General features: G+C 43.5%; 1 protein-coding gene across 1 annotated transcript in view; it reads left to right on the forward strand.

The window, feature by feature from the left end:
• The window catches only part of TLR5 (toll like receptor 5), a 98378-nt gene that overhangs the window by 807 nt on the left and 72853 nt on the right, over nucleotides 1-24718 (forward strand). Inside the window, exons 2-3 of the mRNA XM_081300531.1 lie at nucleotides 1585-1683; nucleotides 6911-7106. The gene's annotated coding sequence lies outside the window, so the exon portion shown is untranslated. The remainder of the gene's footprint in view (nucleotides 1-1584; nucleotides 1684-6910; nucleotides 7107-24718) is intronic.

Here is a 24718-nt window from a genome sequence, read left to right on the forward strand (position 1 = left end):
ACTAAAATATGGTGCCCTAACAAACAGGATAGAGGCCTCCTTGATTGACTGATCAGGCATTGAGGCATTATCACAGTTAATGCCAAAAGAATCTTCTAAAGTCACACTGTGCATCTAGCACAGCAGTTCTCTACTATCTTGCCCCCCACCTTGGGTACATGTGACAACATGTTTTGGGATGTCACAACTGGGGGTTGGTTCTATCTAGCAAGTAGAAGTCAAGGATACTGCTAACATCCACCAGGACAGGGCCCACCCACATTCTGACATCCCAACAAAGAATTAAGCAGCCCATGTGTCAACAGTGGGCCACTGTTAAGAAACCCTGATTTAAGAGAGGCATTTCATGTGCCTATGGGACTTACCTGATGTCCTGCATCTAGTACATGATACTAGTTGGATTGGGCTTTTGTTCATGCTTTGTCGGGGCATCTAGACCCTTTTTCAGACTGGACCTCCACAGCCAAGTAGTGCTACAGCAGTGGAAGAAGTCATGTGAGATAGAGGGAATCTTTCTCAGAAGAATATTTTTAAATGCATACAATAAAATCAAGCCAATGAATTATACTGAAGGCCAGTTATCACAACACTTTTAAAAACTAATACATAATGTAATGGTGCTATTTTTTTAATGAGCAACATTAAATATGGTAGGTCTAACAACTACCATAAATGCAAGGTGGTGATCAGTTGCAGAAATAATGTTGGGGATGTCTGTAAACCCTGTCACGTGAAATAAAAAAAAAATTGGTAGTTTCTTGGACGACAGAGTCAGTCACAGGGACAGCTATATTGTGGTTTACTGCCTACATGGTCAGCAAAAGAGATGCTACATGCCATTAGAGGTTAGTGAAAATGAGATGCAAATGTTTCTTATCCAAATCCATAGACCCATGAGTTCTGTCCTCTATATTTAAAACTTTAGCTCTAAATCCTGAATTCCTAAGGAGTGAGCTGAATCCCAATGGGCTCAATTTTTCTTCCTCAATGGGTGTAAGTTCTGGATTCAGAGAGGATACTATACAGTCGTATGCTATAGAGTCACCCCTAGAGTAGCCTTTGTCATTTAGTTTGCAGTGAAATGAAGAAAACACAGGCTTTGGAATGAGCAAACCTGAATTTGTATCCCAGCTCCACCTTCCTCTAGCTGTCTGAGTTTGTATTCGTGACTTAACCTCTCTGAACTTCGGTTTCTTCATCCAGAAGATGGGGAGAATGCTTCCTACTTTATAGGTTTGTTGTGAAGATTAAATCAAGTGCCTAATGCAAATGTTGATCACAGAAGCAAGTGTTTGAAAGGGGTACTTGTCGTTATTCTTAAGGGAAGTCAAGAGTTGAATAATATTTTCATCAAGATTCTGAGGAGTTGACATCATAACAACATATGGTGTCTGATGGGTGTCTGTCACATCATCTATGTCTCCCATCTGCATAAGTGGCTTTCCACAGATTCTACACCAATTCTACCCTGCTCCTCTCCAGTTAGCCACATGTAAATACTTCTGCGGTCATTTTTGCCTCCAAAGCCACAAGTTGACATGTAACGGTTTATCTTCCATACCTTCCCACTTGCCCTGTGGACAGATCCAACTCAGCCACCTGGTTGTAATATCAACAGCCCAGTTGTGCTAGGGCAGCAGGAGAAGATTACCAAGAAACCAAGAAGATACCCAGAAATGGAAGGTGAGTCATAAGGTTTATTGGAGAATGCTACAGGGAAGGTCCAGCAGAGAGGGGCTGAGCAGGTGCTTTGCAGGAGAGTCCGATGACAACCGCTGGACAGGTACACCTCTGTTGCTCATGGTGCCGACAGTGCTTCACCAGAAGATAGAGCTTCCTCCTCTCCCTTGCAATGTTTTGTCCAGGGGCGGCCACCTGAAGGAGCACTTCTCTTTCCATGTGCTACAGTCTGTGCCAGCTACGGCAGAAAGAGGGGTTTTGTAGGTTAGGCTACAAAACATCATTAATTTGCTTAGTTTGCTTCATTTCTTGTATGACCGGCATCCTGAGGAGCAGCTGTCCTGGCATGCGTGCAAGAAAGCAGCTTTCCACACACAGCATTAGCTTGCCCTAGTTCCCGGAACACAAGAGAAAGTCAGCTTCCTTCTCGATAATGCTTATCTAGGCATTCTGGCCCGGGCTGGCTCTCACAGTTTGGGCTTGGCTTGACCTTGTGAACTGAAAGGGGCATATCAGGGACATGGTGTTACTGTCCTCTTTTCCTTTAAGTGATGGTTCATCCACAATCTCAGGAGTAAATCTGAAGCTGTATGTATTACCCTGTGTTTGGAGCCGTTTGGTTTTTATTAGTGATTTAGAAGATTATCTTCAATTTTCTAAACTCAGAAAAGTGCTCCTAACCTCAACAATTGGTCCTCTCAACCAAATTTACCCAAGCATCTCGTGTGGACCAGCTAGGTTGTCTTAAACCAAGTTGAAAAAGTTACCTGGAATTAAGTGCCACCTAAACCCATGTCAAGTGTGTATACAGCTCATCCTAACCCCTTACTACATGTCCTCATCTGGATCTATTTCCTGTTGAGGGAACCAAATCATGAGGTCTCCTGGGGAGTTCTTTCTGAGGGTCTTGGACAATCATCACCCTCACTTTTATCTGAGAAAATGTCTGCATGGCAGTGTTTCCCTAAATGCAGATTGGTAATAGATGTTAGGCGAAATAAGGGTGCTAAGTTAAACTTGGGGAAAGTTCTAGGATGCCAATAGTTGATTTCCATACTGAGGGATTTCTCAGAGGTTTTTTTGTTTGTTTGTTTGTTTGTTTTTGGTACCAGGATTGAACTCAGGGGCACTTGATCACTGAGCCACACCCCCAGCCCTATTTTGTATTTTATTTAGAGACAGGGTCTCACTGAGTTGCTTAGTGCTTTGCTTTTGCTGAGGCTGGCTTTGAACTCGAAATCTGCCTGCCTCGGTCTCCCAAGCCACTGGGACTACAGGAGTGCACCACGGCACCCAGCTCAGAGTTTTTAGTGGTAGTGGTAATATAGTTTCCCACATGCCATGGACTGAATGCTGTGTCCACCCCAAAATTTACATGTTGACATTTAATCCTCAATATGATGTGCTAAGAGGTGGACCTTTGCAAGGTGATTAGATCATGAGGGTGGGGCCCTCATGAATGAGATTGATGCACTTGTAGGAAGAGACCAGAGAGCTCTCTCACCTTCTTTCCACCATGTGGGGACACAGGAAGTCAGCTATCCGCGTTGTGGAAGAGCACCCTCACCAGAACCCCACCACACTGGCATCCTGATCTGAGACTCTCAGAGTGAGAAGTAAATATTGGTTGTTTATAACCCAGTCTATGGTATTTTATTATAATCACCAAAACAAACTAGGACACTACAGGATCCTCCTATTTTACAGAGCATCCCAGGATCCCTCTGGGGAATGCTTGCTGGGGATCAGAGTGAGGGTGACTATGAGAACACAGCACCCACATATCATGGCCCCACACCCATGTGTTCTCTTCAGGGTGTGGCTAGGAGACCTCGGTAACCATTAATAGGGTGCTCTGTCCCAGCTGAGGTCACACACCATTCCCCATCAGGGTCCTAGGACTGTGGTCATGGTCCACCTCCAATGGATGGGCACTCATAGGCTTCTGGAGGACCTCACTCACCAGGGCTGCACACACTTCACTCCCAAAGGAAGGATCAGATCAGGACCTGTCTTAGCCTCCCACTCAGAGCCACAATGACCAGGCCTCATGAAGTCAGGTTACCCTGACTTCACCCCAGGACTGGACTAGCAGAGGTGGGCAATGGCAGGGACCCAGGTGGGCCAGGATGTGGTCAAGCTGAAGCAGCCACTGAGGGCCAGCTGATGAGCCACAGTGCTGCAACCCGCATGGCATCAACAAAGGATCTCCAGTAGGGGTGATAGGAGATGGAGAAAAACACAGATTTTTTTCAAGTAAATTGGGGCCACGTGGGACACTGCATTCTGATGGAGGAACAGTGACCCAGAACTAGCTCCACAAGTTTATTATATAGGGCATCATAATCAGGAAGTTAAACAATAGGGGCATTATAAATTGTTCAAGGCCTGTGAGTTATTAAGAGGCTTCTCTGTGCACTAAAAAGTTACAGAGCTAGAAACATTTTTGCAGCTATCCTATGGTTGCAGTGCTAGGAACATCCTGCTATTATCCTGCTTGTACCCAGGAAGCCCATTGTCTTTGAATGTCTGGTAACTGTTAGCATCAGAGCCAAGTATCAAGGCTGTTAACATCCTTGACTTTTGGCAAGAGATGTTTCCCAGGCTTGGATTTTGCTGACATTGTAGGATCCGTTGATGACTGGGGGATTCCTCTGCTCTCCATACCATGGAAGGGAGGGAAGGCCCCAACCAGGAGCTTGACCACCGAACAGAGGACAGCTCAGACATGGTATCAGCAGCACTAAAGAAGCTGAAAGAAATGATTTCAAACTACCAACGATAAAAAATAAATAATTAAATAAATTAAGGTCCCCATGCTTACAGGAAAGACAGACTTATCTTTTTATTCTCTCTATAGTAAATGATAATACAAAATTATCATCCTATGAAGAGATCAAAGAATATACAACCCAAACATGTGTAGGATTAAAGTACTACAGATGAGTGGCAGAAGATGATCCATATTCATTTAAAAAATATATTGTTAGTTTACTGGGATTTTTTTTGTGTGTGATGTCTATGTTGTCATATTTTTTAAAAAATGTGTTATTTTGTTGTGATTTCTCATTCATATAAATATTTGTATTCGTAGTTTTGCATTTTTTTTTTCTTAAAAAGGACACACCAAGAGTTGAGGCAGGAGACTGACTGAGAGACAGTGGGTGGTCTCTGTGGATCCCTTCCAGCTCTGTCATCTTATCAGTCTCCATAAAGCCAAGGTGCTAGAAACACAGGCCTCTGCTAATAAGGACTAACATTTGCAGAGCCTATCAAGCTTCCATGTCGGTTATCTCTTTCAACTCATTCAACCACCCCAGGGTACATAAGGTTAATATTTCATGGGCCTAAAAAATAAATACTAAAATAATAATATCAGAAAAGTCAATGTTCCTTTAGACTATGCATCTGCTCCATGGCCTGAACTGTCCCTCGGCCTTTGTCAGTGCTGCCCCCACCTTCCACCTTCAGCCTGGAGTCTTTCTGTACCTCTTCAATGGCTCCCAAGGCACTGCTGTCTCCACCATTTTTCCAATTTCTTTATTTACCAGACAAAGGGCATCATTCAGGAAAACCAGGAGACCTGTTTCTAGGCTTGAGTTTCTCACAAAATGTGTAACGCTAAGCTGGTCTCTCCCTCTCAGGGTTGCCGTCCCCCTTCCCCTGCCCTTGTCCAATAAGCAAGTTGGATGAGGCTGGATATCTTTAGCTGAATCCTGGATTTAGGATTCCTAACTTCTAACTTTGCTTGAGCAGCCGTGTGCTCAGTGTTAGCAATACCCAGACAACTGGCATCAAAGTCAGGCTGAATGTTACTGTTTCTGGGTCCTAAAGGGGCAGAAACTGGGCCCACCTAGCATAGAGTTTGTCATTGGAGGATTCCTGCTGTCTCTCAGCAGAGAAGGCAAGAGCCCCAAACTAACTCCAGGTAATATAGGGTTTCCATGGGCAGCAAAAACAGACTGGCCACATTATCCCTCTCCTGGGCAGGGCAAAGAGCCATGGAATGGTTTCAAAAACAGAGAGCCAGGGGGATCTGCAGTCATAGTATCAGCCCTGGGGAGCCCAGAACTGGTAGGATTGGATTGAGCCCTGAGCCAGGAGCCTGGACTTCTGACTACCAGTGGATTCTGACTTCTGTCAAGCTGTCAGTCAACTTGCACAGAGTACCCCCACCATTTTGGGAGCTGCACTACTAAGTGACTCCATTCTCTGTACATTCACCTTCTGGCCAGGGTCTGATCCAGCCCATCCTGACCCCTTCCCTCCCCCTTCCCTGACCTCTTCTGCTCCTCTCCTTCCATTAGCTTCAACTCCAGAAGGCTCCCCACTGCCCCTTTCTTCCCTAACCCTGCCTCAGCACAGGAATTCAGAGAAACCCCCATCTCCCTTAGGAAAGTAGGGGGCAGCCTATAGCACCCCAAGATTTTATACAGGCAAAGGAAGAAGCAGATCTTCCCCCCCCAAAAAAGGAAGAAACCCATTCTGAAGAGCAGAATAATAAAAATCCACAGAGAACACTGGCTCTGGAATCCCTATCCAATGTTACCTGGACAGTCCAGTATGGGGAAGGGAGGGAGAATGGGGGATGGGAGGAGGGAGGAGAGCTGGAGAGGGGGACCCTGGAGGAGAAAAGGAGGGGAGGTGGTTATGTGGGGAAGAGGGTGAATCTGGCAGGAGAAGAGAGCCCTGACCCCCCCAGGCTGACTTAATCTAGCGGACAGAAGCACCCTTGGCTCCCACTGCTGCCCCTCTGCCGACACACCTGCTCAGCATTCCGGTCAGCCCCCATTCCCATCTGATCTCTGAAGCAGCTCATTCTTCATGACTCATGCGCCACCTGGGCAAGGAGGCTGGTTCTCTGCCAAGTCCCCTGCTCTCTCCTTGCCTCATCCACAAGTCAGGGCTGCCTCTGAATGCTGATGCGATGCTGGAGGGAGGGGCGCAGCCCTCTTCTGCCATGCTTCTCAGATGTCAGATAGAGTCCAGCCTGTCTGTGTCTACTGATTTCCCTTCTCGCTGACCCTACATATCAGGGCAGTTCAGGGCTTCTGAAAGGAGCTGGGGGTCAGCAAGAAAAATACAAAGTGTGGGAGTTAAGAAGATGACCCCCAACCTGGCTCAGCTCTCTGGGCCTCAGTTTCCCCATCCACAGGTCAAGGGTGAGCAGATGGCTCATATCATCCCCTCTGGCTCTGATATTCTCTGCTTCTTCCTTCACTGTCTACAGAGGTCCCAGGAGCATAATGCAGCGCATTATGGGGGCAGAACATGATTTCTGAGCCTCTGGAAGACCTCTGGAACAGGGAGGAGGCTGTCAGGTCTGGGAGATGAGGATGATGATGGAGAAATGAATGTAAAGTGTCACACATCTGCTGAGCAACACCTCTGCCCCATCCTGGCTTCACCTGGCAGCCAGGAGTAAGGTGAGGCCAGCCACAGGGCTCACAGACTGTGTCCTTCTATGGTAGATCCCAGGGATGGGTAGAAGGGAGGGAATGCATCCCACATGGATGCCAGTCAACAAGAAGACCTGGAGGTTGTATAAACCCACTTTCTTGTTTTAAGGCAAGCATTTGCAGTATTTTAAAGGTCTGAGCAGAGTACCATATCTGCAATGGGCCAAGGAAGAGAAATTGAGAGGAAGAAGTTATATCCCAGGCTGACTCTCCGGGGCACTGCAGGCTCTTCAACAGTCCCACATGCAATGATCCACTGATGTCACTGAAGGTCCTGAGACTAGATCAGGGTTGTGCTGTTGTACTTGAATTCACATTTGCCTGACTTCAGACCCTTGTTTGTCAGTATTAAATGTCCTAATAGTGATTTTTTAAAATCCCTTATAAATTGGTAAGACTTGGGCTACGCTTCTTTCTTCAAAAGGCTGTGGTTCAAGCTGGGTCCCCAAGAACTCCAAGAAAAAGGAAAACAATACAGGCCTGGCTCAGGAGCATGGGCAATGGTGTCAAGGACTGAATTATCTCTGACCAGCCCTCCCAGGCCATCTATCTACGTGATTATATTTATAGAGTGCCCACCTTTGTGCCAGGCATTGTGCAAGACCTAGGGGATTCAGGTTGAACAAGAGTGACCCAGACAGGCCTCGGGACACTTAGGATGAGAAGGAAAAGACAAGCCTTGGGCAAATGCAGCTATACAACAGGTGCCAGGGGAGGGGAAGCACTTGTCTCAGACAGGGACTTCAAGCCTACTGTGGACTGCAAAGACCTTGCCTCTTCAGGGCAGTAGAGAGGCCTAGAGGCTAATCCTTCTAGCTGCAGAAGGGGGACTAAAGAAAAGGTGTGTTCAGAAGCATGTGGCCTGAAGCAGGTGGGTGAGGGAGGGGCTGGACTAGAAGGATAACCAGAGGCAGCACTGATGTACCTGGGGGAGCAAGAGGGAGGGATCAGGAGTTTTTTCCTAGTGCACAGCTTAAGCAGGTGGGTGATGGGCATCAGTCACCATACTTTGGAGAAATGGGTCTTGGGTGTCAGAGGAGGAGATAGTGCTTCACACTGAGTTTGAAGAACCTGCAGGACTTGGAAGTGAACACACAGACGAGGCGATGGGTGTGAAACACAGCAGCAAGGCTGGGTTGGATGTGAAGATTGGCATCATCTCCATCTGCACCGTTTATTTGCTGCTCACAGAAGTGGAGCCACTTAGCCCTTAGAGATTGTCACAAGCAGGCAAAGCTCAGCCAGGTGAAGACAAGATGACCCAGAGAGTGTGTGAGGAGCAGACAGCCTGAGCTGACCCCTGAGCATCGAACCAATGGGCTGGGAAAGTGGGGAGGGACAAGGAATGGGAATAGGTGGGGAGCAGCCCATAGCACAAATGGCCACAGGAGGAGGAATCGTGGATTGCCATTGTGTGTGGTGAGAATGAGGTGGGGTTTGTGTATTTTCTGACACTACAAGGTAAATTGTTCCTACAGGAACTGCCCTCTTCAGAGGTTCCTTGCCACTCTTCCTTCCCCATCTCTGCTACCTTGACTGGACTCTTACAACCCTGGAGCTTGGGTGGGAGCCAGAAAATCCAATTTAGTCTCTCCCCAGCCGCTCACTGTGCAGGACCTGGGCCTATCCACTCCCCTCTTGCCCCTCATTCCAGTCTGGAGCCTGGTGACTGCCTCCTCTGTTACCAATCTCTCCTCAAAATAATCCTTCCAAAAGCTGAACCCTTCTGAAACTTCTCATTCCCTGAGATAAAGGGAACACCCCAGGACACAGGTCTCCCATTCCCTTGTACCAGCCTCTCCAAATATCTTCTGGCCCCTTGCTAGCACTGGGGCCACCAGCCCCTGCCTCAGCTCCTGCATCACCTCCACTGTCCTGTGTATCCAAGAGGCCTTACCTGAGCAGATGTTCCCACCAGCTGACCACTTCCTCTTTAGGGGACCTCACCCTGCCCCACACCTGTGAACACCTGTATCTTCAGGTCAGTTGCATGATGGGAGCCTGGGGTCCTTACCCCTGGCTATGCCAGAGGCTTCACCCAAATGCTCTTGGATCCACACAAAAACCCAAAGCTGGGTACATCTACCCTCTAGTGGAACGTGGGATGGTTTTATGTGGTATTCAAGCAACCTCATTTTAATAATTAGTCATTTATTTTTACCTTTCATTTATTGAAGGTGAAATTTTTTTCATTATAGAATAATAAAATGATTTCCTTTAAAATCAGTGTATTTCATTCTAAGTGAATAGATATAAAGAAAAATACCAGCAAGTAACAGCATGTTCCAGCATGTGAGCATGGTGACTGAGTGACATTGGAGTAGCGAGGTGAAACCTGGGATCCCCCTGGCCCCAGCACTCTGCTCTTTATAGCCCTGACTGCCTGGCCCAGGAAAGGATCATTTGCTGCTCACAGAAGCAGAGCCACTTGCCCTCCAAGTGCTTGTGCCAAGCTCACCTTCTGGGATGAACAGGGCTGTGGGTGTGGGGTAGGGCACAAGGGAGGGCTAGGCAGTGGTCCTAGCAGAGTCGAGCTGAACTGGTATCCCCCTCAGTCCTCAGTCATCATCAAAAGTCTAAAGGAACATTATGTTCCAGGGAGGGAACACTGTGTCATGCTGGGTCACGGGGACACTGCCTCTGGCAAACCCCCTCAAAGTCATCAGATGTCAGTGCAGTCAGAATCTCTTAGAGTTCTACTTGTTTCTGCATTGCAGGCTCTGAGGTCAGGTCTGGCTCTGGGCTCAGACGCCCCTGGATGAGGAAACAATTCAAACAGCTTCTGCCTCTCAGGCTGGCTCTCCAGGGGAGCAAGCCAGCACCGGGAGCCAGCCAGGCTGGACAGGTGCCTGCCAGGGCCCACTGGGAGTCCAGGCTGCCAGGCCAGCTGAATGCCAGCCAGCTGTGGCTGTGTCCCCTCACTGAGTGGAACCTCCCAGTCAGTTACAGAAACAGCCCTTCAGTTCCTGCCCCAGGACCTCTGTCACCCTCAGAAGGAATATGGCCGTCTCCTTCCTGCAGCTGGGCTCTCTCCAGATAGGACTGCCCTCATCTCCCTCCCTCACACTCCACACTCTTCCCAAACCCCACTTCTCTTTGGTCTTCAAATGACCCCTGCCCTTGGGACTCCCTCTGACTGGGACTGTCTTGCTCCATTTTCTCCACTGTCTGGATAATTCTGTTCAGTCTTCAAGTTTCAATTTAGGCATCACTAAGCAAGCACCCTTCCTGGGTTCTGCTCCAGAAGCTGTACTCCCCTGTGAGTGACCTTGACACGACTCATGTCCTCTTCCTCTAGACTAGAAGTTGCTGGGTGGCAGGGCCAGGTCTGCTTATATCACATCTGTACTCATGGTGCCCAGTTATGCTCTATGAGTGAATGAATGAATGAATGAGTAACCATGTGCTTCTAAGAACGCATTGCCAATATGAAGACATTTGTGTAAACTGTCAAGAGAGTGTTTGGGGATCAGCCCAGATTTCATATCATTGGTGCTCTGCAAAAGGGGTATCTTCCCACAATCTCCTTGAGTAAGGATCCCACACCCAGAAGTTCAAGGACTCCAGAATCTCTGTGACTTACACCCACATAGCTGAGCCTTTCTGTTCTTCCTCCGACAGACACATAAAGGATGGGCCATCAGGTGTGATATCCAGGAGCACAATGCAAAGGGTATAAGAATAAGAGAGGGACATGGAAACATGGCTAAATACCCCACTAACCTACAAAGGCAGATGTAGGGTGAGGGAATACACATGAATGTCCAGGAAGATCCCCTTCTCATCTCTTTTCTCACCAACTAGAAAAGAAGGTTTGGGAAGACAAGAAGATCCCTTGCAGAGTCATCCAGATGTTCTCGCTTGTGTTAGTTTTTTTTTTTTTTTTTTTTTTTGTCACTGTTAGAAACTACTTCGGAAAAAGTGGCTTATCATGAAGAAAGGTTTATTTTGGCTCATGATTGCAGAGGTTTCAGTCTATGATTGCGTGGCCCTGTCACTCTGGGCCTGTGGCAGCACAGCACAGCATATCATGGCAGAGGAAGCTGCTTACCTCATGGTGACCAGGAAGCATTTAGGCAGATATGACTGGATTTGAATTTTGGTTCTGCCCTTCACTAACTATTTGACCTTCAACAAATCACTGATTCTCCATGAGCCTGGCTTTCCTCATCAGTAAAATACAGAGGCAAACACATTATTAATCTTAATAGCCAAATGCTGGAAGAAACCCAAGAGCTTATCAAGGGAAGTGTAGTGTGTCCGTACAATGAGATATGGTTGGCCCTCCATCAATATGCAGTTTTTGCATTCAAGAATTCTGATTTTGATCCCGGATCAAAAATATTTAGAAAAAACTATTTGCATTGTATTGAACAAGTACAGTTTTCCTTGTCATTATTCCTGAAACTATACAATATAAAAACTATGTATATAGCATTTACATTGCATTAGTTATTTTTTTTAAAGGAGAGAGAGAGAGAGAGAGAGAGAGAGAGAGAGATAATTTTTTTTAATATTTATTTTTTAGTTTTTGGCGGACACAACATCTTTGTTTGTATGTGGTGCTGAGGATCAAACCCGGGCCGCACACATGCCAGGCGAACGCGATACTGCTTGAGCCACATCCCCAGCCCTCATTAGTTATTATTAGTAATCTAGAGATGGTCTGAAGTACATAGGTTTCATGCAAATGCTGCAGGATTTTTTATGAGGGTCTTGAGCATCGGCCGACTTTGGTATCTGTGGGGGTCCAGATACTAGTCCCCTTGGATCTGAGGGAGACTATACTATTCATTTAGGGTAGAATTAAGAAGGAACGAAGTCCTGATATGTGCAATAGCATTCCTTCAACATTTAAATCTTGCTGACAGTATGTTCAGTGAAAAAAAGTCTTAAATGCGTGTGTTCTGTATGATTCAATGATTCAATTTTTTATGAACTCCTGATACAGACAAAACTAACGTATGGTGGAAAAATAAGAACAGTGGTTGCCTCTGGGAAGTGGGAGCAGGAACTGACTGAGAAAGTGCAAGAGGGAACTTTCCAGGGGTTTGAATTACATAACTATTTGCATTCTTGAAACCTCAATAAATATGTACTTAAGGCAGACGCCACTGCCTTGCACAGAGGTCTTTTCTCTGGGGCGGCTGCCACAGGTCCTGCTTCCCCCATCCAGTTCCAACTGGTGCCACTGCCAAGGACCTGCTGCCAGCTGCTGCTGACCCACCCCCACTACCACTGCTGCCGCCGCCCAGAGGTCCACCACCAGAGTGCCTGCAGGTTTGGTTGAGCACTGCCACTTCCATCTTGGGAGATGGACCAGCTGGTTTGCCTCCACTGCCACCTTGGGGTGCAGCCGCCTCTGTTTGGGGATACCAGCTGGGACCTGGAGGTCGAGTGTCAGTGTGCCTGTGGAGTTGCCTGTTCCTAGAGTCTTCCTATTGGGAGTGCTGGTGACCGCCATCTTGCAGCTTCTTTTTAGAGTCGCACCTCTGTGTGAGCATATCCCTGGTGATCTCTCTGCAAATTGAAAGGGCATTGAGATCTTCGGACTGCAATGTGACCAATAAAACTCAGATCCGTGAGATAGTGACTGGGTCTTGGTGGGCCAATCTGGGCCTGGCAATCCCATGAAGAGTCAGAGACAGGACCGAGAAACCTTTGAGTGCTGTTGCAGACAGTTGTTCAATTTTCCACTGAGTTTTTTTGGTTTTTGTCTTAATATTTTTTCCCTCTTCTCTAGCATCTTTACCATATTTGAAACCCGGTGTGTTTCATGCATCAGTTTTTGAGGACTGTGATGTATGAAAGGTGCTTTGCCGTTTGGTTGTGTACTCTTACATTTTAATTTTTTTTATGATTTGTACTTTTCCTCTCACTTGTCGTTTTCCTGGATTCTCTCTCTTTCTCCCACTAATGGTCAGTCTCTATCAATTCTTATTCCACTCTTCCTATAGATTTTTGCTTTCTGTCTTCTTTCCTCCTCCCTCATGGACATCATGTCCTGCACCACTTCTGTTCTCTCTTTGTCCAACATTTGAAATTGTAAAACCTTTTAGCAAATTTACTGTATACAGTGTAGACAATAATTGAACTCATCAATTCTGTTTATTGTGAGAAAACTGTGGAAATCTTAATAGGATCTAGTGGGTTTGGGGCTGTATGTTGTTTACATGGAGTGCTGTTGATATTGGTCTCCCCCCTACTGGTAACCTTCAGGGGCACTATAAGTCTGCAGGATAGAATCTGTTCTGCTCAGATCTGCACTGCTATCTGGGAAAAACACATGAATAACATGAAAAAACAAGGAAATGAAGCACCCCAAACAAACCAAGGTGCTCCAACAACAGAATCCACTGACAATGCAGTAGAAGAAATGTCAGAGAAGGAGCTTAGAATGTACATAGTTAAACTGAGCTGCAATGTAAAGGATAATATAGGAGTGAAATAAAAAAAAAACATAAGAAGTGAAAGATAACTTCAATAAAAAGTTAGAGATTGTGAAAAAAAGGAATCAATAAACAAAATTATCAATTTAATAGAAAGCATTACCAACAGACTACACCACTTGGAAGACAGAACCTCAGACAACGAACACACAATATATAATCTTGAAAATAGGGTTAACCCTGCAGAGATGATGGTAAGAAACCATGAACAGACCAAATATAAGAGTTATCAGGATATATGAAGGAGCAGAGATACAACCCAGAGGAATGCACAATCTTTTTAATGATATAATATCAGAAAATTTTCCAAACCTAAAGAATGAAATGGAAAATCAAATACAAGAGACTTACAGAACTCCAAATGTATAAAATTACAGCAGACTCATACCAAAATGCATTAGAATGAGAATGACTAACACAGAGAATAAGGATAAAATCTTGAAGGCCATGAGAGAAAAAAAAATCAAATTATATATAAGGGGAGACCAATTTGGATCTCAACTGATATCTCAAACCAGATCCTCAAATCTAGGAAGTTCTGAAATAATATATTCAAAACTCTTAAAGACAATGGATACCAACAAGAATTTTATATCCAGCAAAATTAAGTTTCAGATTTGAAGATGAAATAAAAACCTTCCATTATAAACAAAAGTTAAAAGAATTCACAACTAGAAAGCCTGCATTGCAGAATATTGTGAACAAAATATTCCATGAGGATGAAGTGAAAAAACAAAGTAAAAACCACCAAAGAGAGGAATAATGCTAAAGGAATAGTAAATCAAAGGAGAAATTAAGTCAAATTAAAAAACAGAAATAAATCAAAATGACCAGGGACACAAATTATATCTCAGTAATAATCTTGAACATTAATGGCCTAAACTCATCAATCAAAAGACACAGACTGGCAATCCAAAAACAAGACCCAACAATATGCTATCTCCAAGAGACTCACCTCATAGGCAAAGACACCAACAGACTAAAGATGAAAGGATGGGAAAAAACATATCACTCACATGGATCACATAAACAAGCAGGGGTTTCTATCCTCATATCAGATAAAGTGGACTTCAAGCTGAAGTTAATCAAAAGGAATAAAGAAGGACATTTCATACTCTTAAGGGAATTATACATCAATAAGTTATAACAATCATAAATATTTATGGCCCAACAATGGAGCATCTATCAAACAAACCCTTCTCAACTTCAAGAATCAAATAGACCACAACACAATAATACTGGCTTACTTTAACATACCTCTCTCACCCCTGGATAGAACTAAATAATATAACTGATATTTTAGACTTAACAGGCGTATAAAGAATTTTTCGTCCATCAATGAGCAAATACACTTTCCTCTCAGTGGCACATGGATCCTTCTCTAAAATAAACCATATCTTATGCCATAAAGCAACTCTTAGCAAATACAAAAAAAAGAGATAATACCCTGCATCCTGTCAGATCATAATGGAATGAAACTAGAAACCAATGATAGAATAAAAATAGAAGCTACTCTAACACCTGGAGACTAAATAAAATGCTACTGAATGATGAATGGATTACAGAAGAAATCAGGGATGAAATAAAAAATATTTAGGGATAAATGAGAATAGTGATACAATATATCAAAATCTCTGGGACACCATAAAATCAGTGCTAAGAGGAAAGTTCACTGCATTGAGCTCATTCATTAAAAAGAATAAAAAGTCAACAAATAAATGACCTAACATTACAACTCTAAGCCATAGAAAAAGTAGAACAAATCAACACCAAAAATAATAGAAGATAGGAAATAAATAAAATCAGAGCTGATCAATGAAATTGAAACAAAAGAAACAATTCAAAAAAATTACAAGACAAAAAGTTGGTTCTTTTTTTTTTAAAGAGTGAGAGGAGGGGGAGAGAGAGAGAGAGAGAGAGAGAGAGAGAGAGAGAGAGAATTTTTTAATATTTATTTTTTAGTTCTCGGCGGACACAACATCTTTGTTTGTATGTGGTGCTGAGGATCGAACCCGGGCCGCTCGCATGCCAGGCAAGCGCGCTACCGCTTGAGCCACATCCCCAGCCCCAAAAGTTGGTTCTTTTAAAAATAAAATAAAATTGATAAAATCCTAGCCATGCTAATGAAGAGAAAACTCAAATTACTAAAATATATGATGAAAAAGGAAATATCACAATGGACACAAATAAAATAGAGAAGATAATTAGAAGCTATTTTGAAAATTTATACCCCAATAAAATAGAAAATCTTGAAGACAGCAACAAATTTCTAAATATATATGACCTACCCAAACAGAATCAGGAGGACATATAAGATTTAAACAGATCAATTACAAGTAATAAAATAGAAAAAGTCATCAAAAGCCTACAAATCAAGAAAAGCCCAGCCAGGCACAGTGACACACTCCTGTAATCCCAGTGGCTTGAGAGACTGAGGCAAGAAGATCATGAGTTCAAAGCCAGCCTCAGCAAAAGGGAGGCACTAAGCAATTCAGTGAGACCCTGTCTCTAAATAAAATACAAAATAGGGCTGGGGATGTGACTCAGTGGCTGAGTACTCCTTATTTCAATCCCTGGTACCCTCCCTGCCGAAAGAAAGAAAGAAAGAAAGGAAGGAAGGAAGGAAGGAAGGAAGGAAGGAAGGAAGGAAGGAAGGAAGAAAGAAAGAAAGAAAGAAAGAAAGAAAGAAAGAAAGAAAGAAAGAAAGAAAGAAAGAAAGAAAGGAGGGCGGGCGGGCGGGTAGGTAGGCAGGCAGGCCCAGGACCAGATGGATTCTCAGCCAAGTACTACAAGAATTAACATAAATATTCCTCAAAGTATTCCATGAAGTAGAATATGGGGGAATCCTTCCAAACTCATTCCATTAAAATAGTATCACTCTGATACCAAAAGGAAATAAAATTTCAGACCAATATCCCTGACAAATATTGATGCAAAAATTCTTAATAAAATACTGGCAAATCACATAAAAACATATTAAAAAGATAGTGCACCATGATCAAGTAAGGTTCATCCCCAGGATGCAATGTTGGTTCAACATATGGAAATCAATAAATGTAATTTATCACATCCATAGACTTAAAAACAAGAATCGTATGATTAGCTCAACAGATGCAGAAGAAGCATTTGACAAGATACAGCATCTCTGCATGTTCAAAACAGTAGAAAAACTAAGAATAGTAGGAAAAAACCTCAACACCACAAAAGCTATATGAGCTAAATCCAAGGCCAACATAATTCTAAATGGGGAAAAATCAAATGTATTCCCTCTAAAAACTGGAACAAGACAAGGATGCCCTCTTTCACCACTTCTATTCAACATTGTCCTTGAAAATCTAGCCAGAGCAATTACACAGGAGAAAGAAATAAAAGGGATACAAATAGGAAAAGGAGAACTCAAAGTATCAATATTTGCCAGTGACAACTATATAAGACAAATTTATAAGAGAGAAAAAATTCCACCAGAAAATTTTAAAACCCATAAATGAATTTAGCAAAGTATCAGGTTACAAAATCAGCACTCATAAATCAAACATGTTGCTATACAGTGATGAATCTACTGAAAGATAAACTAGGAAAACTACACTATTCATAATGCCTTCAAAAAATAAAATAAAATAGTTGGGAATCAATCTAACAAAAGAGGTGAAAGACCTCTACAATTAAAACTACAGAAAACTAAAGAAAGAAATTGAAGAAGACCTTAGAAGATGGACAGACCTCCCATGCTCCTGGATAAGCAGAATTATTATTGTCAAAATGGCCATACTACCAAAAGCATTATACAGATTTAATATAGTTCCAATTTAAATCAAATGGTATTTTTCATAGAAGTAGAAAAGGCAATCATGAAATTCATTTGGAACAATAAAAGACCCAGAGTAGTCAAAGCAATCCTTAGCAAGAAGAATGAAGCAGGAGGCATCACAATACCAGACCTTAAACTATACTACAGAGCCCTAGTAACAAAAATGGCATGGTATTGGCACCAAAACATACATGTAGACCAATGGTACAGAATAGAAGACACAGAGACAAACCCACATAAATACAATTATCTCATACTAGACAAGGGTGTCAAAAACATTCACAGGAGAAAACATAGCCTATTCAATAAATGGTGCTAGTAAAATTAGAAATCCAAATGCAACAAAATGAAATTAAAGCCCTATCTGCCACCCTGCACAAAACTCAACTCAAAGTGGATAAAAGACTTGGGCAATAGACCTGAGACTTTGCGCCTAACTGAAGAAAAAGTAGGCTCAATCTTCACCATGTCAGCTTAGGATCTGAATTCCTTAATAAGACTCTTAAAACCCAAGAAGTCAAATCAAGGATGAATAAATGGAAAAACATAGAAGAATAAATAAATGGGATGGAGTCAAAGTAAAAAGCTTCCTCTCAGCAAAGGAAACAATCAATAATGTGAAGAGAGAGCCAACAGAATGGAAGAAAATCTTTACTACATGTACATGGGATAGAGCACTAATCTCCAGGATATATAAAGAACTCAAAAAACAACACCAACAAAACAAATAACCCAATCAATAAATGGGCTAAGGAACTGAACAAACACTTCACAGAAGAAGAACTACACTTGATCAACAAATATATGAAAAATGTTCAACATCTTTAGCAATAAATAAATGCAAATAAAAGCTAAGATTTCATCTCATTCCCGTCAGAATGGCAATTTACAAGAATACAAACAACAATAAATGTTGGCAAGGATGTGGGGGAAAGGTACACTCATACATTGCTGGTGGGAATGCAAATTGGTGCAACAATTATGGAAAGTGGTATGGAGGAGATTCCTCACAAAACTTGAAATAGAACCACCACTTGACCCAGCTATCCCTCTTTTCTGTTTATACCCAAAGGATTAAAATCTGCATATTACAGTGATGCAGCCACATCAATGTTTATAGAAGCTCAACTCACAGTAGCTAAACTATGGAACCAACCTAGATGCCCTTCAATAATGAATGGATAAAAAAATGTGGTTTATATATATGATGGAATATTACTCAGCCTTAAAGAATAATGAAATTATGGCATTAGCTGCTATATGGATGGAGCTGGAGAATATCATGCTAAGTGAAATAAGCTAATCCCCAAAACCAAAAGCCAAAAGTTTTATTTGATACATGGATACTAATTCACAATAAGAGGCAGTGGAGGGTGCTAAGAAACAATAGAGTTACTTTAGATTAGACAGAGGGAAGTGAAGGGAGAGTAGGGGGATTCAAGGTAGGAAGGATAGTAGAATGAAACAGACATTATTACCTTATGTATACATACGACTGAATGACCAATGTGATTCTACAACATGTCCAATCAGAAAAATGAGAAATTATACTCCATTTATGTATGATTTATCAAAGTGCATAAATTATCCTACTGTCATGTATAACTAATTAGAACAAATGAAAATATGTATTTAAAATTTAGGCATTTCACTGTATGTACATTTCACCTTAAAAGAAAGATCTGTTACAGTGTTGAACTCTAGTTAATTATTACTTGCTCCGTGTAGGGGGAAGCATACTGATGTTTGTAATTTACTCTGAAACACATAAAATACTCTGAAATAAAGCATGAGTCCATGAATGGGTTGAGAGATGACTAAATAGATGGATAGATTAGGAGACGAAGTAAATATAATAAAATGCCAAGGGTAGAATCTAGGTGGTGACAATCTGTGGTGCTCACTGTAGAATTCTTTCAGCTCTGCTGTTTGTTTAAAAAAATTTATAATAAGTATTTAGGGGAAAAAATGAGTACTTTTCTTGCTGGGTTGTTGGGCAGATTATTAGAGGTAAAAAATTAAAAACTAGAAGGGCCTGTTTTGTGCTTTCTTCCTATTATGGGGTAAATTATGTCCCTCACAAGCTCACTTGTCTGACTCCTAACCCCAGCACCTCAGAAAGCAAGGTCATTATGATGGCCCCTCTCCACTAGGATTTCTGTCCTTTGTAAGAGGGGGACTTGGGGGCACCGACAGGCCCACAGGGAGAACACCATCTGAACATGAAGGCTGAGATCAAGATTCTACCTTCCAGCCCCGGGAAGGAACCAACCTGGCTGACTTCTTAATCCCAGAATCTGGCCTTCAGAGCTCTGAATCAATATATTTCTGGTGTTAAGCCACTCCATTTATGATACTGTGCTGGGGCAGCCCTAACTGACCCATTCCTCCGGACCTCCATGAGGCCCTAGATTACAAGCTCCAAGTGGGAACCTAGGGCCCTTTTAGCCTCTACCACCCTAAGGGTCTAAAGTCCCACTTGCTTCCTCTGCCTCCTCAGAGCAGTGTACCCCTGCTCTGTGAGTGCGAGGAAGTCTCTGCATCAGAGAAAGAAGTTTCCCCTTATCATTTAGTTTAAATGGCTGGTTTGATTTATTTATTTTATTTATTTATTTATTTTTTGTCTCCTCAAAAACTCATGTGGAAACTTAATCCCCTACATAACATTGTTGGAAGGTGTGCCCTTTGGGAGATGATTGAGTCATCGGGGTCTTCTGTCATGAATGGGATTAGGTGCCCTTAGAGCAGAACTGGATAAAAGGAGTTCAACTCTGCTGCAGTCTGGCTGGGCACAAATCACGAGCCACTTGAAGATTCAAGGAGGAACGAACTTTATTTTTTGAACGCCCGCTGCCCGCTGCCCGCTGCCCGCTGCCCGCTGCCCGCTGCCCGCTGCCCGCTGCCCGCTGCCCGCTGCCCGCTGCCCGCTGCCCGCTGCCCGCTGCCCGCTGCCCGCTGCCCGCTGCCCGCTGCCCGCTGCCCGCTGCCCGCTGCCCGCTGCCCGCTGCCCGCTGCCCGCTGCCCGCCCGAACTCTCCAGGAACTCTAGAGAGCTCCACCGGAACTTCGGGAACCTCGCAAGCAATCAACTGGAACTCAACCTTCGAACTCTCTAGGAACTCTGCAGAGAGTCAACGGGAATTCAACCAACCCACGCGAACTCTCTAGGAACTCCCCGAGAGCTCAAAAATAGCGGGCACCAGAGGCAGCAAGAACCACTCCTTCTGGCAAAATGCCAGGCACCATCTTGGCCTGGCCCTGGCTCTCAACACAACTCTTTTGCCTTTCTGCTTTCTTCCATGTGAAGACACAGTATTCCACGCCTCTGGAAGTTGCTGCCTTCAGGATGCCGTCTTGGAAGTAGAGACAGGGTGTCACCAGACACCATATCTGCCAGTGACTTGACCTTAGACTTCCCAGATGTCAGAACTGTGAGAAACAAATTGTCATTCATTATAAATTATCCAATCCCAGATATTTGTTATAGCAGCACAAAGTTGATTAAGACACAGATCTTTGAGCCAACCTCAGAGAGTATGGTTTTCGGAGCATTACTGCCATATATAGCTTTGAACTTGCAATCCTCCTGTCTCTGCTTTCAGAGTGGCTAGGATTATAAGAATGTGCCACTGCATGCAACTCCTGCTATATTTTTAACAGTCATATCTGAAATATGATTTATCTCCTAACAGGTGTTTCTGGGGAGGAAGGACCAAAGGCCACATAGACAGCACCACACTGAATGTCCCCCACCAATGCTAATTGCCATCACAGCCCACCTAACTGCCCCCTACAACCTGAGTGAGTTCTATTTCCAGAGGCCTCCCAGTTTGGCATAGATTGACACTCCTTATATTCAAGTCCATTTATCCCTCAAGGGACCCTTCTTCAGTTCTCCCAGGGAACCAATAATAGCATCCAGAAATCAGTTCCTAAGTGACAGGAAATAGGACACTGCTGGGAGCAAACTGGATGAGGGAAAATGAAGGAATAAGCCAGGTAGAACCAGGTTCCTCTTCCCCCACCCAGGAAGGAAGATGAGGGTCTCCTTGAAACAGACCAAGTTTGTTAAAAGCAGACACCAAACCTCTTTGTTCATGCCCCAGGTACTCCAGTGCTGAGCGCAGAGCCTGGCATGAGATCAGTGCTCAACCAACACTAGGTGAACAAATGACTAATCACCAGGAAAGCCCTGGGTCACAGAAGCTCATAACAGGAGCTCGGCCTCAGCGCCCAGATACCAGAATTGTGTCACTGGTTATCTACTGTTCTTTAACCAGTCACTCCAAACATCAGCAGCTTTAAACACTAACAACATTTTTATTATCATCTCACACTGTTCTGAGGGTTGATTGAGCTCAGCTGGTTGGTCCTCACAGAGCATAACGAGGCAGGAGACATCTCAAATCTTCTGTAATTATGGGTGTTCAGCACAGACCTTGCCTGGAGCCTCAGCCAGAAGATCTACCTGTGGCCTCTCCACACATCCTGGACTTCCTCATAGCATGATGTCCTGTTCCAAGAGCAGGTAGCCCAAGGAAACTAGACAGAAGCCATATTACCTTTCAGGATGATCCTCAGGTAATGCCACTTTATCCAAAGATTCAAGCCCTCCCAAATTCGAGAACATGGACCTCGCCCTCCCCTTTCAGTGGGTGAAACACCAACACCACATTGTAAGAAGAGCTTGTGGGGTGGGTTTTGGGGGACCATCTAAGAAACACATTCTGAGACTTGATGCTCAGCCCCAGATCCCTTGGGTAGAGAGTTAAAGGCCCCCATTGTGAGTCAGGGAAGGTTCTCAGAGACTCGACAAGAGCGATTGCCAAGGCCTGGTCTTAGGGAAGGAGAGCTACTGGAACAGGAATGGGAAAGGGCCTCTGTGGAGCTGGCTGCATAGAGAACAAGAGTCAGCAAGACCCAGAGGGCAGCAGCAAGTGGCAGAGCCAGTTGGGTAATCAAGAGGAGCCTAGCCCTCCCTCACCAAAGGCTCCAGGAAGGATAAATCTGAAAAACAGTCCTGCAGATGCCTTCAAGCCCTACCAACCACCAGCCCCACCTGGCAGGTACTTCTTAGATATTTTACCTTGGACCACACAGGGGCATGCCCTCTGACTGCCATGATGTTGTGTGCCTGGGTTTGACACACTGCGGTGCTTCCCACAGATCCCAGGCCAGTCAGTGCCAAGCCCATGCAACACCTTTGTCCATACAGGCTCAGCCCCACACCAGGGCACGCCGCTTGGTGAGCCATGCAGAGCTAGGTGTCAACCCTTCATGAGCCTTTGGCTACCTTTGTGAATGAACTTTGAACTTTTCAGCCATTTCACATAATTTTCTTCACTGGCTATAATTGCTACTGTCATGCTCAGGAGTCTCACCTTAATCCCTTAATGGTGAGAAACACAAAACTGCTAATTAAAGGGAACTCAGGCTCTATTTGAAAATATTTTGGGGGGCTAAGGTTGTGGCTTAGTGATAGAGCACTTGCCTAGCACACGTGAGTCACTGGATTTGATTCTCAGCACCACATAAAAATAAATAAATACAATAAAGGTATTTTTAAAAGTATTTGGGATAATCTATGGGGTAAATTCTTGGTCTATTATCTAGGCTTTCCCTCATTCCCCCAAAAGCAACCATCCCAGTTCATCCAAACTGACAGGTTTCAAAACTTGGAGTCCTGGGCAACTGGAAAAAGTTGGTTACCCTTAAAAACCTTAGTTGGAACTATTAGCACATTTGTTTATTCTACATTCTCTGACAGCAAGATTGGGCTCTTTTCATGCGTTTATTAAATGCTTGGATTGCCTGTTCTGCAAATTGGTAGTTCATATTCTTTTATTATTTTCTTCTACATTTTATTGTCTTTAAAACTACATTTAATGTATAGATACTCTTTCAATGGTTTAAAAGATATCAACCATTTATGTGTTATACACTGAAGATATATTTCCTAGCCTATTATTTGCTCTTTGATTTCATTCATGGATTTTTTGAATTAATTTTTACCATTATTTTATTTTTTATGTGGTGCTGATGATCAAACCAGTGCCTTCCACATGCGAGGTGAGCACACTATCACTGAGCTACAACCCCAGTCCTTTTTACTGATTTAAAAAAAAATGACAGCAGAATGCATTAAAAATCTTATTACATGTATACAGCACAATTTTTCATATCTCTGGTTGTATATAAAGTATGTTGACACCAATTCCTGTCTTCATACATGTACTTTGGATAATGATGTCTATCACATTCCACCATCATTGCTTATCCCCTGCCCCCTCCCTTTCCCTCTGCCTAATCTAGAATTCATCTAATCCTCCCATGCTCTCCCTCCCTACCCCACTATGAGTCAGCCTCCTTATATCAGAGAAAACATTCAGCATTTGTTGCCGCAGTCTGGCTGGGCACAAATCACGAGCCACTGAAGCAGGAACAAACTTTATTTCTGAACTCCACCAGCACACTCCACACACGCTCCATGGGAACTTCTCCGAACGTCACGCGGCTCCTCCAGGAACCAGCAACCGGAAATATCCCTCCTCCGGCACTTCCCCAACCAATGGGAACTCTCCGGGAATACCCGCGAGAGCTCAAGCAGAACTCAACGGGAACTCCGCCAGAACTCAAAAGTCATCATCTTAATGGCTCGCTAGCATCACCTCTCAACCACTACTTCTGGCAAAAATGCCATACGTTATCCCGACTCGACTGTGACCCTCAACAATTTGTTTTTTGGGGATTAGCTAACTTCACTAAGCATTATCTTCTCCAATGCCATCCATTTACCCGAAAATGCCATGATTTTATTCTCTTTTATTGCCGAGTAAAATTCCATTGTGTATATATACCACATTTTCTTTATTCATTCATCCATTGAAGGGCATTTAGGTTGGCTCCACAGTTCAGCTGTTGTGAATTGTGCTGCTATAAACATTGATGTGGCTGTGTCCCTGTAGTATGCTGTTTTTAAGTCTTTTGGGTATAAACCGCAAGAATTAAAATCAAGAATCAATAAATGGGATGGAATCAAACTAAAAAGTTTCTTGTCAGCAAAAGAAACAATCTGTGAGGTGAACAGAGAGCCTACATCCTGGGAGGAAATTTTTACCCCTCACACATCAGACAGAGCACTAATCTCTAGGGTATATAAAGAGCTCAGAAAGATAAGCACCAAAAAACAAATAACTCAATCAACAAATGGGCCAAGGACCTGAACAGACACTTCTCAGAAGAGGTTATACAATCAACAAATATATGAAAAAATGTTCATCATCTCTAGCAATTAGAAAAATGCAAATCAAAACTACTCTAAGA

The sequence above is a fragment of the Spermophilus citellus genome (genome assembly GCF_964194105.1).
Source record: "Spermophilus citellus genome assembly, chromosome: 6".
Lineage (NCBI taxonomy): Eukaryota > Metazoa > Chordata > Mammalia > Rodentia > Sciuridae > Spermophilus > Spermophilus citellus.